This window comes from Ambystoma mexicanum, chromosome 2q, assembly GCF_040938575.1.
Source record: "Ambystoma mexicanum isolate Mex_15411 chromosome 2q, UKY_AmexF1_1, whole genome shotgun sequence".
Taxonomy (NCBI): Eukaryota; Metazoa; Chordata; class Amphibia; order Caudata; family Ambystomatidae; genus Ambystoma; species Ambystoma mexicanum.
This window is the reverse complement of record NC_090924.1, coordinates 830353585-830370637: the sequence shown is the minus strand read 5'-3', so window position 1 is coordinate 830370637 and position 17053 is coordinate 830353585.

Genomic DNA, 17053 nt, shown 5'->3' with positions numbered 1-17053 from the left:
GCCTCCATTAACGGTACCAAGTCCGCCCTCATTCAATGGGGACTTACCGGTCTAGTCGGACCTTTGCGGGACCGGTAAGTCCCCATTGAAAATACCATCCCCCATTCCCATTTGATCCCCCATAGGGCTCCATGGGAATGGGGAAGGTGCAAAAAACGGTACCGCAATTTGCCCGTTATTTGCTCCCTGGACCCTTTGCGGCTCCCACTAAGGCCGCCTGGTAAAACCAGGCGGCCTTAGCGGGACCAGCAAAGGGACCTCGGAATAGGGCACAAAGGGATTACCAGCAGGAGTGTCCATACCGATGCCGTAATCCCTTTGCGCCAGCCTTGGAATGAGGCTCACTGTCATCCACCACCACTAGCATCTCTTTGGAATTTCAGACAGATCATCCAAGTTTGGGTTCTTGAATCATGTACTTTCATTATGAAGGGTGACTTTAAATGTGCACTGATGGAGAAAAAAGAACATAGCGGCCAATCTGGACTTCAGCTCAGTCCTGACTGCAAGGATTGTTTACCTGATTAATTCAGTAGCCTTAGCCAGATCTTTGGAAAAAAATATCCTGTGCCCTGGCCATGTGAACCCCCACTTATGCTTGGCATATGTAAGCAAGCACCAGAAAGAGCTGGCTGTACTCTCAGAAAAACATGATGACCTTCAAGCATGCTCTGAACATTTCGGATTATTCACGTTGACAGTTTCAAGAGTTTATGAGAAGAAAGGGATGTACTTTGTGGTGCTGTTGCCTTCTGCCCCCTTCAGTAGTTAATAGATCCACAAATTAGTAAGTGGAGTTCCTCACAGTGAACAGTAATAATACTATGCCCTTCTACCAGTTATGTCTCGTTGCTCCTCTTTCTTCAGGTCACTCACTTGTTGTTGGATTTCCTCAATCCTTATATAATAGCCATCTAGTTTCATATCAGCTGTTTGGTATTTCACATTCTTGTAGACCATAAAGGGTTTTGGTAGACACACATCATCCAGCAAGCTTCGGACAACCACATTAGGCAGCATGGCATAGGGAGTTCGAGAGTCACTTTTTCCTCCCAAAGCTGCAATTATGTCTTTTATTCTAGTATGTTTAGCATGTTCAGCACATATCACTAACTTTCTTGTAAAGGGTGACTAACAGCCACATTTAGTTTCTTCATGGCAAGGAACAACCACTGACATCCCAAATCTATTATAGATCTGCACATGTTGATACTGATGAAGGTAAACAATGGCTGGATGTGCAACCTGATGGCTTGAAGAGTGGGTCCCAGGGATCCTGAGACCTCCCCACCGCCCCCCGAAGTTCGTGATGAGGCAGAAAGACAGAAATGCTGGCAGACATCCATCTTATTTCGGATGAATCCCGAGTGCACCAATTATTGACAAGTACACTGAAAGGTACCCACATTCAGCCATACAGACTGAATCCTCTACACATCTTCACTGGTATAGTAGAACAAACAGAGATTGTGGACAGAAATACCCCCATGGACAGTCTCAACTAAGCACCAATAAGCAATGATGCCGATCTCATTAGGGACACTATGACATAGCAATGTTAGACATGAAGCACATGTGCAGTGCCACACCGCATCACACAAACACACACTCGTATACATGAAGAACATGAGTGCACAGTCCTATAGCTAGAGGAAAGATACGTATAGATACTGTCATTGCTTTTTTTATTTGTACACTAAGCAGATGCATTAATACAGGCAAGACACATGATGTACTGAGCAAGCTTGCTGATGCTTAAAGCCGATAGTCACGTGGACATACAGGTATGTATATGGCACCTGATCGGACCAGGTGCAGCTAACCAATAGAGAATGTAGGATAACATGGACAATGTAAAAAGTGCATTATACGGTTTAGAAAAATGACAGCAGCCTCATCAAACTGAACATGAGACAAGCCCAGCTGATTCAGGCTACACAGACGTGCAAGAAAAGCTCACAGTCAAGATCAGAGATATGAGTACACAATCCAATCTCCAGATGACAAAGGGACCAGCTGCAGAGAAATAGAATAAATCCTTATAAATGGGAGCTGAAGAGCTCAAATTTGTAGTCTCTAAACATGTGATGCAGGCAGACGAGACAATGGACAGTCATCCATGCTGAGAACAGGGAGTCAATCCCAGCAAAACAGATGCAGACAGCAGCAATTTCTGCAAACGTTAGGAACGTTTCTCAGAGGCAAAGGTGGTGCACACAAGTTACAATACAGACACATAATCGTTCACATTACCTTGAAGAGGTGCACAGCGAGCTGAGAACGCCATGTAGTCCCAGGCCTGGGGGCATCAGTTCTAACAAATCACAGCTTAGAATACCAGGGGTGGATGGCAAGGGCCAATAACCAATGGTAATCCCACTACTCTGCAACAAAGTAATAGATAGTTTCTTGGGGTTAGAACAGGTCAGCCACTTGACATGTGAGGACCAATAAAGTAACATCTATAGGAGACCGTATAGGTTATAGAATGCTCAATACTCAATTGCTCATGCTGGAGGAAGGGCCCAGAAGGTGACGTAATATCCCAACAAAACTGGGGAAGACGCATTGTCATTTTGAGACATACCAGAATCTTCCTGTGTTCTTGTATTGATCCCTGATGACTTTATATGCAATAATTAAAGGGTTCAGTTGTGTGTTTTTATAGCAAATGTGTATATCTAAAGTGTCAAATACACAATATTTCAAAAGGAGAAACATTTACAAATTCAAGAAGCAAAGCAGTGCAATAGTAGGTCACAATAAATTTGAAACAATGGTGGAATCCAATTCATGTGGCGACGCGTTTCGAGGATACTTTCCTCTTCTTCATATGGCCAAAATTGAATTCTTCATACAAAAGGAAAAAACAAAGGGGAGAACGTTTGTACACATTTTTTATACCTTGAGGTAATTCATTAAACTCATGCTGTACATTTCAGTCTCATCTGTGAGCCAGAACAGACTACATTGTCAGAGAAATTGTAATTAATCTAGTACCACAAGGGCACATTCATTCCCAGTTAAATTCAGGGTGAGGGGAGGAAAAGAGGTTCAGAGAGACGTTTCTAGTCCAGTGCAAGAGAACTCGTTGTTCAAAAGTGTTTAGAAAGAATGTAGGTAGGTAAAGGAGCCATATAGGACAAGATATAAGAAAGTATAATTACCAGTAAGCAAAATGTTCGAGGGCATCGGGTGCAGATAGAGATCCTTGGTGGTGAATCAAGCAATGTGTAGATCCTCCACAGGAAATATAGTTTGCTGTAGTCAAGAAGAAGACACAGCTGCAACAAAAATGAGGCGCAAGTGAGTAGAAATCAAACTATGATGAAAGGTAAGTTGAACCCTAGGCACTAGAAGAAATGTAGTACCTGTGGAGTGTACAAGAGGAGTGGCAAGTGCTGGAGAAAATATTCGAACGGCGTGGAAGCCTGATATATTCGGGGTTAATTCACGTTAAACACTGTGTAACTTCTGTTCAACGTTCATCAAGAGTCAGCAAAGCACTCTAGAGCATACAATATAAGTGTGAGCTTGAGAGGAATACTAAAACAACATATATTGATCCAATACTATCCACAAATAAAGTGTTAGCTGATGAAAAAAATACCTTGTGGTATACGCTTAGCAGTTAAGGTGCGCGAGCTGTCAGGCACAGCGTGCTGGCAATGCGCTTTCTTCAGTGGGCGGTTTGTAGGGATAGGAACTCAGGCAAAACAAATACAGTGCACTTGTGCACTACGAGTCTCAATGCGCAGATGATGATCTGTGAAAAGAGATCTCAATGGGATAGACAATGCCTGGTAACGTGCGCTTACCTGCACAATAGGAGACCAATCGCAAAGACAGCTGCCGCCGGTCAATGCGTCCTAGCAGCTATGGGAACGGCGAGCAATGTGGAAGAAAAAGGTTGGCGAATGTGAAGATAGAGAAGGGACTAAAGCAGTCACCTAAAGGATCGGCCATCTTAGAATGGAGTAAGAAGTCATCGGGTGAGCCCGCCGAGGTAAACCACAATGTGTCAAGCGGAGTGAAAGTAAATGTGGAATAAATAATAAAATTGATGAAAAAAAAGATAAAAAATAAAGGGAAAATAGAAAAAGTATGAAGAGAAAATGTAAACAATACTAATGAGAAATCATGCAGAGTCAGCAAAAAGAGACTATTCAATGGAGAAGTAGACAGATTAGGAGGTGCCACTGAAATACAGAAACGTCAAAATGAAACAAGTTCCATCCGCCAGAGTCCAAATGAAAGAGGGAATTTTAACCACTCACAAGGTTAATTTGCATAATGTATGGCTGAAGGGTGGACAAAAGAAAATAAGCACAGTTTGTATACATAAGTTGTCGTCCAACATATAACACAAGAGTTCATTATATGTATATACATATATATACATTTTAGTTCAACCTTCAGTGGAGTATGTATTAAAAGGGTATCAAGAGAATAATACAAATCATTGCAAAATACAATCGGATATTACTTGTTGGCAGTTAAAATTTCCAGATAAAATAAACTTGACATAACTTTGATCTTTACAAAAAAACAACAAGATGCTAGTGTTAGAGGTCAAACATACCCTATTCACAGGAAACAATTAAGGGTAAAATCTTCATTGAGGCCCCAAGGTTGCAAAGAGCCCATTCTGTCGATCCAATAGGCTTCTCTCTGTAGTAAGAGGGATTGAAAGTCACCGCCCCTTGTTGGGTGTTTAACAACTTCAAGTATCTGAAATTTAATGTGGGCAATGGAATTTTTCTCAGAATTGAAGTGTCGGGCTACTGGTGAATATTGGTTCTTACATCGTATGTTTGATTTGTGTTCTGTTAGTCTTAGTTTTATGGGTCTTTTTGTCTGGCCAATGTATACCTTCCCACAGGGACATTTCAGTAAATATATTACACCTGATGACAAACAGGTGGAGTAGTCTCTAAGTTGAATTTTTTGTCCAGTTCTCGGGTGGGTTACTACATCACCTTTGATGACGTTGTTGCAGTGTGTACATCCCAAACAAGGGAAGGTGCCCAATTTTTTAGTGGTCAGAAACAGTTGCTTATCCTTCGGTATTTTTTCTGCCCTTACTAGTTTATCTCTAATGTTCCTACCCCTTTTGTAACACATCATTGGTGGGGTTGGGAATAATTCTAGCAAAGTTTGGTCATTGTGAAGAATGTTCCAATGCTTCTTGATGCTCCTTGTGATTTGAAAACTCTGTCTTGAGAATTTTGATATAAATAACAACGGTGTGTCCTTACCACTTGGTTTTGTTTTTAACAAGTCAGTGCGTGTAATCTCTGATGCTCTGTTTTTAGCAATTTCCAAAACATCTTGAGGATAGCCTCTATTCTCAAATTTATCCACCAGGTTGTTGCATTCCTGTGTTAGAACTTCTGGATCAGAAATGATCCTCTTAAGCCTTAGAATTTGGCTATACGGTAAGCTTTGGAGCATAGCTCTGGGGTGAAAGCTAGAGTAATGTAGCAGGTTGTATGCATCAGTTGGTTTATGATATATGGATGTAGCGACTACGTTGTTACTAATTCTCAAATTAACATCCAGGAAGTGGAGATATGGATTACCGACTTCCATGGTGAACTTGATACGAGGATGTATTGAATTGATGTACTCAAAAAACAGGTCCAATTCTGCACGTGTGCCACACCATATGCAGAAAATGTCATCTATAAATCTCTTCCATGTCAGGATGTAAGGGGACCATGTGGGATGTTCTAACACATTTTGGCTTTCAAACTGAAACATAAATGTATTTGCATAGACATCTGCCATCAATGATCCCATCGAGGTTCTGGAAGTCTATAAGAAGTATTTACCCTGGAATCTGAAGTAACTGTTAAATAAAATGAGGTTGAGCAACTCTAGGACAAATTGTGGATTGCCCTGAATCTCTGAATTGCTAAGTAGTAGCCATTCGACACAATCCAGACCTTCGCCATGGGGGATCGAGGTGAATAGACTGCAGACGTCAAGACTAAATAGAATACATTCTTCGTGATAACTGAAAAATCTTTGAGGCCGTTCAAAAAGTCGGTTGTGTCCTTTAAGTAGGTGGATGTTGCCTGTATGACCGGTTGCAGTAGTTTATCGATGTAAATAGCCAAGGGGTCAAATATCCACTCTGTTCCTGCTACAGTAGGTCTAAGAGGAGGATTGTCTTTGTCTTTGTGTATCTTGGGGAGTCCGTAGAAGACTGGAGTGATAGGATGAGAGTTGGTTAGAAATTGATGAGTCTTATCGCTGATCCACTCGTTTTCCTTTGCCTTGAGTAGCGTTCTGTTTATCAATATTCTAATCTCCGGTAGTGGATCTCTATCCAGTGCAACATAAGTGTCTGTGTCATTAAGAAGTTCAATGCATTTCTTGTTGTAGAAAGATGTGTCCATAATAACTATGGCACCCCCCTTATCTGCTGGTTTGATGGTGATCTCCTCACTTTTAGCTAAGTCATCAATCAAATCAAGCTGACGATTCATAATATTGATGGGTGTTTTTCTCTTGTAATTAATCTTACTTAAATCTTGGAGAACACTTTTCTCAAACAAGTTCAAGATAGAATTCTGAACATGGGGGTCAAACAGGGTCGGACTGGAACAAGAAATAGGCCCGGACACCCAGAAAAAAGTGGCCCTCCCTCGCCTCAAAAAAGTGGCCCAGCCTTCAAGGTCACCTCAAAAAGTGGCCCACTCCTTGCATCAAGAAAAGTGGCCCTCAAACCATCATCAATGCAAGCAGACGTCCAAGGCCAAATGATAATATGTATAGCACCTACTCTTAAGCTCTTTTTTATAGAACAAATATGCATACAATATCACCCAACCTGTGTTGGTACTCATTTATCAATCTCAGAGGATGAAAGTCTGAGATGGCCTTGCAGGGATTCGAACCTGCAACCTGCAGATCACACACACATCGCAGTAGCAAGCACTCAACCCACTGAGCTATCAAATCAGCAATAGTAAACTGAGCAATTGTTATGGATACCATTAAACTGGTAACTGAGATTTAACAGCAGACTAGTTAAGTTCATCTGCAAGTCTGTGCAAATTTGGCCGCATTTCAAGACTGCGTGCATCTACTTTTCGGGCTTCAGATTAGAGGTTGGCAAAATAGGGAAAGCAGCACACTCACAGGACATTCCATACTCTGAGCACTCGTTACCTCATACATGCAAACAAACATCCTGAACAGCATGCTATGCAGATAGGAAAGATAGACACATTACAACAAGGCATTCATTGCGGCACAATGAAGACTAGTCAATGGCCACTTGATGTGCATGGTCAAATATTTCTACACTGAGCACAAGCTTTTAGGCACAAGGATTTCCACATTTCCAAGAGGCAGGCAGCATTTGAAGAAGGTGCATCCGTTGCACCTTTTTTTTTTTATTCAAAGAATGGAGCTTTGGTTATCAGGGTGTGGAGCTAAGAGATACAAAGTGAGACAGGTGGGGGGGACATTAATGATAATGATGTGTTATTTATATAGCGCCTTAATCCAAAGCGCTTTACATACTTACATACAATATCACCCAACCAAAACTGGTACTCATTTATCGACCTCGGAAGGATGAAAGGCTGTGTTGGCCTTGCCGGATTCAAACCTGCGACCTGCAGATCACGCTCAGATTGCAGCAGTGAGCGCTCAACCCGCTGAGCTATTTTACCGCCCATAACAGAATTTACGGCCGGTGACTCTTACCTCCTCAGCTCAGCCAGGGGTGTCTCTCCATCTCCGCTGACGCTGTGGGGTGGTGACTGTGTGGGCAGGGAGGATCGGGGGGGTCGCCCGTGCCCGAGTGCCTGTGTGCCCTCCTGGGCTGGCCTCTGCTGCACTGCTGGAGACGAGTCGAGGGACTCTTGCTGTGGTGTGGAGACAGGGGCCTCGACCTCGCCCATGGCACTGGTAAGGTCCTCATTTGTGCGCAGCTTCCTGCAGGCTACAGCTCCAATCCTGACCTGGGCTGGGAGTGAGGGGTGGTGGCGGCACGGAGTCTCGCTGCATTTTCATTGGCCATGGCCAATATTAGTTGCTTTCAAATTTGCAAAGTAGCGTGCAACGAAATGTGTTGCTTGCTTCCTGCAAAGTTGAAAGCAATTTATCGTGCCTCTGGCCAAGCCCAGCCCTGCAGGCGGCCTCCAGGCTCCTCCATCAGACTGCCTGCTGCTGCCCCAGGTCCTTCAACGACGAGCAGTTGCAGGAATCTGTTACTTTTTTACAAAACACTGGTAGCGGGCCGGGCTGAGGCCAGCCCGACCCACTACCAGTGTGTTGTAAAAAAGTAACACTTCCTTCACAATCACCTAGCAGCAGCGCCATGGTTTCAGTCTCGCGCCGACTTGCTGCCCGCAGGCCCTGATCATGCAGAGCAGATCAGCACCGCAGGCAGCCCTGAGCCAGCGCGAGACCGGCCCAGGCATGGGCTTGAAACCGGCCCCTCGCCAGCCTCTAAGGATTTCGTATCGGCCACGGGCCGATCGGCCGACGGGCCACTCCGACACTGGGGTCAAATGTGCTTTTTGGGCGAATTTCCAGCAAGTCATCTTGGGTTGGTTCAGGTGCCATTTCTGGTTGTGTAGCAAAGAAGATTTTTAACCTCAGTTTTCTCAGCAATCTGTGTAAGCAGATCTTCTCCTGGAAGTGCGAGGTTTTACAAGTGGGCACAAAAGAGAGTCCTTTATTAAGTAGATTAAGTTGTTCTTTTGTTAGAGATTTACTGGAGATATTCACCACCAGATTGTTAATCCCTATTTGCTTTTCTTGTTTGTTAGTTTTGACGTTTCTGTATTTCAGTGGCACCTCCTAATCTGTCTACTTCTCCATTGAATAGTCTCTTTTTGCTGACTCTGCAGGATTAGTATTGTTTACATTTTTTCTTCATACTTTTTCTATTTTCACTTTATTTTTTATCTTAATTTTCATCAATTTTATTGTTTATTCCACATATACTTTCACTCCTCTTGACACATTGTGGTTTACCTTGGCGGACTCACCCGATGACTTCTTACTCCATTCTAAGATGGCCGATTCTTTAGGTGACTGCTTTAGTCCCTTCTCTATCTTCACATTCGACAACCTTTTTCTTCAACATTGCGCACCGTTCCCATAGCTGCTAGGACGCATTGACCGGCGGCAGCTGTCTTTGCGATTGGTCTACTATTGTGCAGGTAAGCGCACGTTACCAGGCATTGTCTATCCCATTGAGATCTCTTGTTTAAGTACTTTTTTAACCTTGATCCGGGTTAATTCTCTGTTACACTTTTTCACAGATCATCATCTGCGCATTGAGACTCATAGTGCACAAGTGCACTGTATTTGTTTTGCCTGAGTTCCTATCCCTACAAACCGCCCACTGAAGAAAGCGCATTGCCAGCACGCTGTGCCTGACAGCTCGCGCACCTTAACTGCTAAGCGTATACCACAAGGTATTTTTTTCATCAGCTAACACTTTAGTTGTGGATAGTATTGTATCAATATATGTTGTTTTAGTATTTCTCTCAAGCTCACACTTATATTGTATGCTCTAGAGTGCTTTGCTGACTCTTGATGAACGTTGAACAGAAGTTACACAGTGTTTAACGTGAATTAACCCCGAATATATCAGGCTTCCACGCCGTTCGAATATTTTCTCCAGAACTTGCCACTCCTCTTGTACACTCCACAGGTACTACATTTCTTCTAGTGCCTAGGGTTGAACTTACCTTTCATCATAGTTTGATTTCTACTCACTTGCTCCTCATTTTTGTTGCAGCTGTGTCTTCTTCTTGACTACAGCAAACTATATTTCCCGTGGAGGATCTACACATCGCTTGATTCACCACCAAGGATCTCTATCTGCACCCGATGCCCTCGAACACTTTGCTTACTGGTAATTATACTTTCTTATATCTTGTCCTATATGGCTCCTTTACCTACCTACATTCTTTCTAAACACTTTTGAACGACGACTTCTCTTGCACTTGACTAGAAATGTCTCTCTGAACCTCTTCTCCTCCCCTCACCCTGAATTTAACTGGGAATGAATTTGCCCTTGTGGTACTAGATTAATTACAATTTCTCTGACAATGTAGTCTGTTCTGGCTCACAGATGAGACTGAAATGTACAACATGAGTTTAATGAATTACCTCAAGGTATAAAAAACTTGTACAAACGTTCTCCCCTTTGTTTTTTTCCTTTTGTATGAAGAATTCAATGTTGGCCATATGAAGAAGAGGAAAGTATCCTCGAAACGCGTCGCCACATGAATTGGATTCCACCATTGTTTCAAATTTATTGTGACCTACTATTGCACTGCTTTGCTTCTTGAATTTGTAAATGTTTCTCCTTTTGAAATATTGTGTATTTGACACTTTAGATATACACATTTGCTATAAAAACAGACAACTGAGCCCTTTGGTTTATATGTTTTTTGTATTAATATGAGAAAACAGTAGTGGACTTAGTCCAAACATCCTAAAGTGTGCAGGGGACGGAGGGTTCCCTTGTTGAATCCTCATTCCAATTGTCTCTTGTTTGTAGGGGTCTTGTTCCATGGCCTCAGTTCCTCCCCCGCGCCTAAAATTAATCTACAGCATCTCTTAAATGTATGTATGTTTCATTGCCATTTAATTTGAGGTGTGCATCAATAAGCAACCTTTTTCTTTTTTTTTTTCTTTTTTTTTTATATGCAATAAACCACAGTTTGTACTCACCGTTGACTGAGTCATCCATTTGTACTTGGTGGGTGTTGGGCCCTCGAAGTCCACAGACCCCAGCATCGCTCTGGCATACCTGGGAGTCCCCCCAACAAGTTGGAAGCAGAGGATGGTTTGCTGTGCCAGCCCGGCATGAAGACATCTCCTCCACTGCGGAACCTGAGAGGCTGCAGGACCCTCGCATATTTAGAGAAAAATGGGGAACGCATACCCATGGAATGGTCAGGAGCCCGCTTGGAGAATATACTGCCCACAGTCTGTGAGGAGTCCAGGCAAACTAGGAGGGGGAAGTGTATTTAAAGGATACAAACACTGTTCACAGGCGCTCCAAAAAGAACATTTCTTTATTTGTCATTTCTTTGTATTTTCCAAATTATAATAACATCATTAGCTGTAGGTTTTAAACAATATTGATGGCCCCCAACACGTGTTTCCCCATTTTTCATCAATGGTTCATCAGGGGGGATAATACTCTAAATCTTTAAGTATCTGTAAAAATTAAATTGAACAAGAAAAGACTCTTAATTAATCTGATTGATCCTCTAATATGAGCTGTGACAAAAGAACATGTATTATTGCGCTAAGTAGCATTTAAAAAAAATGAGGTGTTACAGATTAGAAATCTTTGTCTTGATGCTGCTGGTGAGTGATCCAGTTTTTTAGTCTTAAATTCGTAATGTCAAACACAGTTCCTAAAGTAAAAATAATAGGCAGTGATATAATTTTCAAAGTTTAAGTCGAATTGGTACTATTTATCATATATTCCTAAGTGTGTCTCTCTAAACACACTTGGCCTATGTTTGTATTACCTCGATTTCTCCTTGGGTTTGTCTTTTAACTCTCGATTATGTTGGATGCTGCACTCACTTTTCCCCTGATTCTGGAACTGCTGCCATTGTTCCCTAATGGCCGGTTTTTATTTTGGCATTGCAACGTGATGACGCGTAATGTGTCATCATGCTGCAGCCTCCATTTTGGATCGGGAAGATACCCGTTTGTGACGTGAATTGAGATTGGGTTTTTTAAACAATCTCATACAAGTTTTTCTCTCACTTTTTTTTTGTATAATTATTTGGTTATTGTGGATTCAATCTTATTAAAAGTTGTTGATTAGAGCTCATCTTAAATTATTTGATTTACCGCTGTCCCTGTAACGGCTTATAAGCAGATTTCAAATTATAGAAAAAATGTATATATAAGCACGCTATACACAGCACTTTGGTAAAGTTTGTGAAGATGGCTTGTGTTAATGTGGAAAAAACAACACACGTCCTGAATAAAGTCCCAAAAAAGAATGGACGAACAAAGCATTATAGAGAATTTTTTAGAGAAAATATAGAAAATATAGAATGCATAGAAACAATTGCAAAAAAGGTAAATAAAATTGTGAAAAAGGTTTCCCTATGATATAATATAAATCTATTCTTTTGATTCAAATAAAATAAAGAAAAGAGTTAACAGAAGATAAAGTATAAAATGAAAAGACACTTTTTTATATGAAGTGACCCAATTCATGGTCAAAATGTAATCCTGTTGTACGGCTGTCCATAGAATAAATCCAAATGACTTATCTTTGCCACAAACACTTTTCTCGGTTTCCTTCTCTTTTGGGAGGTGTCACGTGTTGTACACCAAAGAATTTGATCTATTTAATCTGTTCTTCAGTATGGTATTCCAGAAAGTGTTTACTCAAAGGATAGCGTATATCGTGCTGTTTTATCGTGCGGATATGTTCTGCAATCCTGATTTTCAAAGGTCTTATTGTGCTTCCTCTGTAGAATTTCAAACATACACATTTGATAGCATAAACAATGAATTCGGTGTTACAATTAAGGAAGTCTTTGATGGTATATACCATTGGGTTTGATGTTTTCTTTTAGACCATTGTCTGAATAAGGACACATGTTTCAGTTTCCACATTTAAAATGTCCTTTCAATTTGTCTGTTAACCATAATTGTTCCTTGCCTCCATTTGTTTTGCATTTTGAGAAATGTGAAGGACAAATAATGTTCTTAATATTTGGTGCTCTTCTATAGGTAATGCATGGAGTGTTAGAGAGAAATGGCATAAGATCTTGGTCCATCATTAGCAAATTACAATGTTTGTTTAAGATTGTTAGCCTGCGTGTTAAATGTTGTAATAAATCTGATTTTTGATGTCGCGTTTCTCCCATCTTCTTTGTCTCTGTGAGGTTTGGTTTTCAACAAATCTTTTCTGGTTTGTTCTTTACTTTTGTTTTTGGCCTGGTTTAAATGTTGATACTTAAAATCTCTCATTAGAAATGTTTCTTTTGCAAAAGTTAAATGTTTGTTCATTTCCTCTTCCTCGGTGCAATTTCTTTTGATCCTCAAGTACTCCCAATATGGGATATTGTTTTTGATATGTGCCTGGTGGTAGCTGGCTGTGTGTAAAATATTGTTTCCTGCAGTTGGTTTAGTGTATAGCATTGAGTGAATGTGAGCATTGAGTGAATTTGATTGTCATGAATGTACAGTTCCAGATATTGATCATTGTTTAGAGGTTCATGATATTCAGATAGAGATTTGCTGTCTCCTTTCCATAATATTAAGATGCCTTCAATAAATCTACTCCATTAGATTATTTGGTTATCTTTAGAAAAGGCTGGGTGTTGCCCTGCGCGATGTAATTCTTAAGAGCCCATGTATAAGTTTGTGTACAGGGGCAAATTTGGCCCCCATTGTGGTACCTTTTCTCTGCTTGTATAGTGATTAATTGAAACGAAAAATATTGTTGTTTAAGGTGAAGTTCAACATCTCAATGATCATTTCATTTTGTTTTTTGTATGAGATAGATCTTATCTGTAAGAATTCTTAGGTGGTTTCCAAGACTTTGCTGTGTAAAATGCTGGTATATAGGCTAGTGACATCAAAGGTTACTAGTCTGTAGTCTATTTCCCATTCGATCCAAGTTGGTTAATCACGTCTTTTGTATCTTTGATAAATGAGGCTAAGTTGGTACCCAGAGGTTGGAGATGTTGATCTATATATGCTGAGATTGCTTCTGTTAGAGATCTGATGCTGTTTATTATCGGCCTGCTGCATGGTAATAGTTCATATTCCTTATGAATTTTCGGTAATAAATAAATGCTTGCTATGATTGGAAAGGGATTAAACATAAAATTAAATTCATTTTCTGTAATTAATTCTTCTTCTAGATAGTGTGAATTCATATTGTGCCATTCTTTGACCAGTTTTGGTAAAGGATTGGTTTTGAATTTTTCATAAGTGTCTTTGTTATTTAGATGTTCTTCTGCTATTTTTATATAGTCTGAGGTGTTGAGTAGCACTATTGTTTCCCCTTTGTCTGCTTGTTTGATTGTGATAGAGCTGTCCTTTCTGAGCTCTGTAAGGGATTCTCTTTCCAACTTAGTTAAATTGCAAATGTTGGTCCTTGAATTGTATTTGTTAAGATAAAGTTTTCTTAAATCTTGTGAAACTGCTTTTTCAAAGATGTCGATGACATTATCTGAATATAGATGCAGATAGAAAGTGGATTTTTGTTTTAATTTTGTAGGTTCACTTAAATCCATTGTGATGCCAAGATCCTTAGTAAAAGATTCTAATGTATGGATGTCTCTCTCTTCTTCAATATTTAGAAGATCCACTGTCGCCATTGAGTGTGTGATCGATAGTTCCAATGGTTGTGGTGACACCTCTTTCTTTTTTGAATATTTGATCCCTGTAGCAAAGAACTTTTTCAGTTTCAGGTTTCTTCTGAATTTGAATAAATCAACTCTCGCTTTGAAAAAATCTGTTTTTTTAGTAGGGCAGAAAGATAAGCCTTTGGTAAGTGCAGATAATAAACGCAAAGGACATTCTTTGTTAGATAGATTCAATGTTAGGTCCACTTTAGTCTTTGTTGTTTTGATTTCGTCTTGACTCCTCCTGAGTTTGCGTCTTCTTCTGATGTTGCCTCTGCGGGCCACCACGTGTGGCGGTGCTTGCTGTTATGTGCTGGGGTAAATTTGTTTTCGATTGTTTGTGTTTTCTGTATTCTTCTAAAAAAGAATATGGGATAGTGGTTTCTATGTTGTCTTGATTTGTAAGGTTTTGAATCTCTTGTCTTCCTTCACTTGTTGATTCTACTTCTGATTACAGTGGTGAGGCACTTGGTACTTTTGTTTTAGGATTTATTTTTTTAGATGTGAAACTTTTAGTTTTCTATTTGTTTGTTTGTTTTTGAAAGTATAAACCCTTTTAAATTCATAGTCCATCTCATCTCTATGAAATGTTTGTTGTTTGCAAATTTTTATTTCATGTTCATATTTCGCTAGGTGCACGTCCAAAATGTTATAATTTTTAAATGTTGCTTCTGGGAAGTTAATGATTTTGCTTTTGATTTCCTCAGTTTCCTGTGTTAGTTAGTCATGAGCTTATTTAGTGTTGTTTATTATCTTATGCATCATATCTTGTGAGATTTTTAATAATTCCTCCCAGTCTCTTAGTTCTTCTAAATCTTCTTCATCGAATGAGGGAAAAATGCAGATGCATAGACCTCTGGGTATTCTTCCCACCTGTAGGTAGTTTTCCAATGACGTAAATTCCCACCATTTGCAAAGTCCCTTTTTTGAGAGATTTTCTAGTTGTTCAAACAATTGTTTAAGTAATTTGGAATTTACATTGGGTTTTCCAATATTTTGAGTCTGAAGTCCAGAAAATAATTGCTTGGCTTCTTGTTCACGTGTTTCGTACTTGTCATTCATTATTTTATACCTCAATTTAATTTAAGGTTTGATTAGAATACAACTCAGGCTCTTTTGTCAACAGTTACCTGAAATCTCAACTTGCAGCCTTATATGACAAACTGCAGTGAGTGGTTTGTAGAAATATAAGTTGTTACTGATGGACTAATTTGTTGGTGCTGCCTTCATTTGTTGTTTGTTGCTTTAAGGGCTGCACAGAGCTCATACATATATTTAAAGGATACACACACTGTTGGCAGGTGCTCCAAAAAGAACATTTCTTTATTTGTCTTTGTATTTTCCAAATTATAATAACATCATTAGCTGTAGGTTTTAAACAATATTGAATATTGAAGGGGGTAGGCAGTGTAGCCAAATCTTCTTTGTGCTCTTCTTTGTTTTAGCAATTGCTTCTTTTAACAGACCATTCAGGCATTCACATACCCATTTGAGTGCAGGTGATAAGCACAAGATAATTTATGTTGAATGCCCAGCAACGTGGTTATGTGCTTGAACATCTCATTGGCGAAGTGAGGGCCATTGTCAGACCACAGAACCTCACACATGCCAAAACTTCCCGGATGAGGAATTTCACTGCTCTGAGAGCATCAGGATGTGAACAAGAGCCTACCTCAATCCATCTAGAGAATGGGCATAAAACCAACATCATGTAGCAGTATCCTTGACACACTTGGATCATGTCAACATAATCGACATGGAGCTGTTGAAATGGGCCTGCGTGTCAGGGTTTGGCTCCTCTTATAACTCTCAATGTATATCCTGCTGTAAATTGTTTACATGTTAAACAAGTGCATATTTATTCTGCCAAATTAGGACAGAAGCATGATTCTCCAACCTGGGCAGCAATAACCTATTTTCCCGTGTTGGATAGTGTAACTGTGTCAGTGCAGTGTTCAATAATGCTAGTGGCCTCACCACTTTCCCTTTGTAATTCTGTCACCATAGGGCGTCCATTGGAGATACTGTACATCTGTTCCTTGCCCACTGTTCTTTCTCTTCCCTGTGTTCAGCTCCCTGCAACTCCATAATCTGTGTTTCTGGTAATGCATTGTACCCTTCCTTCGATGGCTCATCAATGTACAACACATCTCCCCCCTCAAGTACGCCCTCATGTACTTGGTGGTTGTCACTGAATTCCTGTACATTCGCTGTGCAGTCATGTGTATATCCACATTCCTGTAAAATGTTTACTAGGAAAATCACTGGATTAACAAGTCTGCACCTTACTATCTTCAGTGATGCATTTGATAGTATCATCTCATACCATGATGTTTTCTGTGTTGTCAGTGGGCTCTTTGGCTTCTGCAGTATCGCAAAGAGGACGTGTTGCATGTAAAGAGTTGTGTTGCATTCCATGGTAGTGTGCAAATGCAGCATCAGCCAAAGCTTGTTTGCAATGGTAGTGTCCTCTCACTACTGGGTCAAGTGTTCCACTGTAGTATGTTGTGGGCTTGTGCCCCAAGCTCATCTTCTGTGTCAGTACTGCTTTCATCACTGCACCATCAGTGTGTGAGAATAGGAAGAATTCCTTTTTATATTCTGGGATCCCTAACACTGAAGCTGTGCGTATAGCTTCATTCAGCTCTTCGAATGCCTCAGTCACTTCTGTTGTC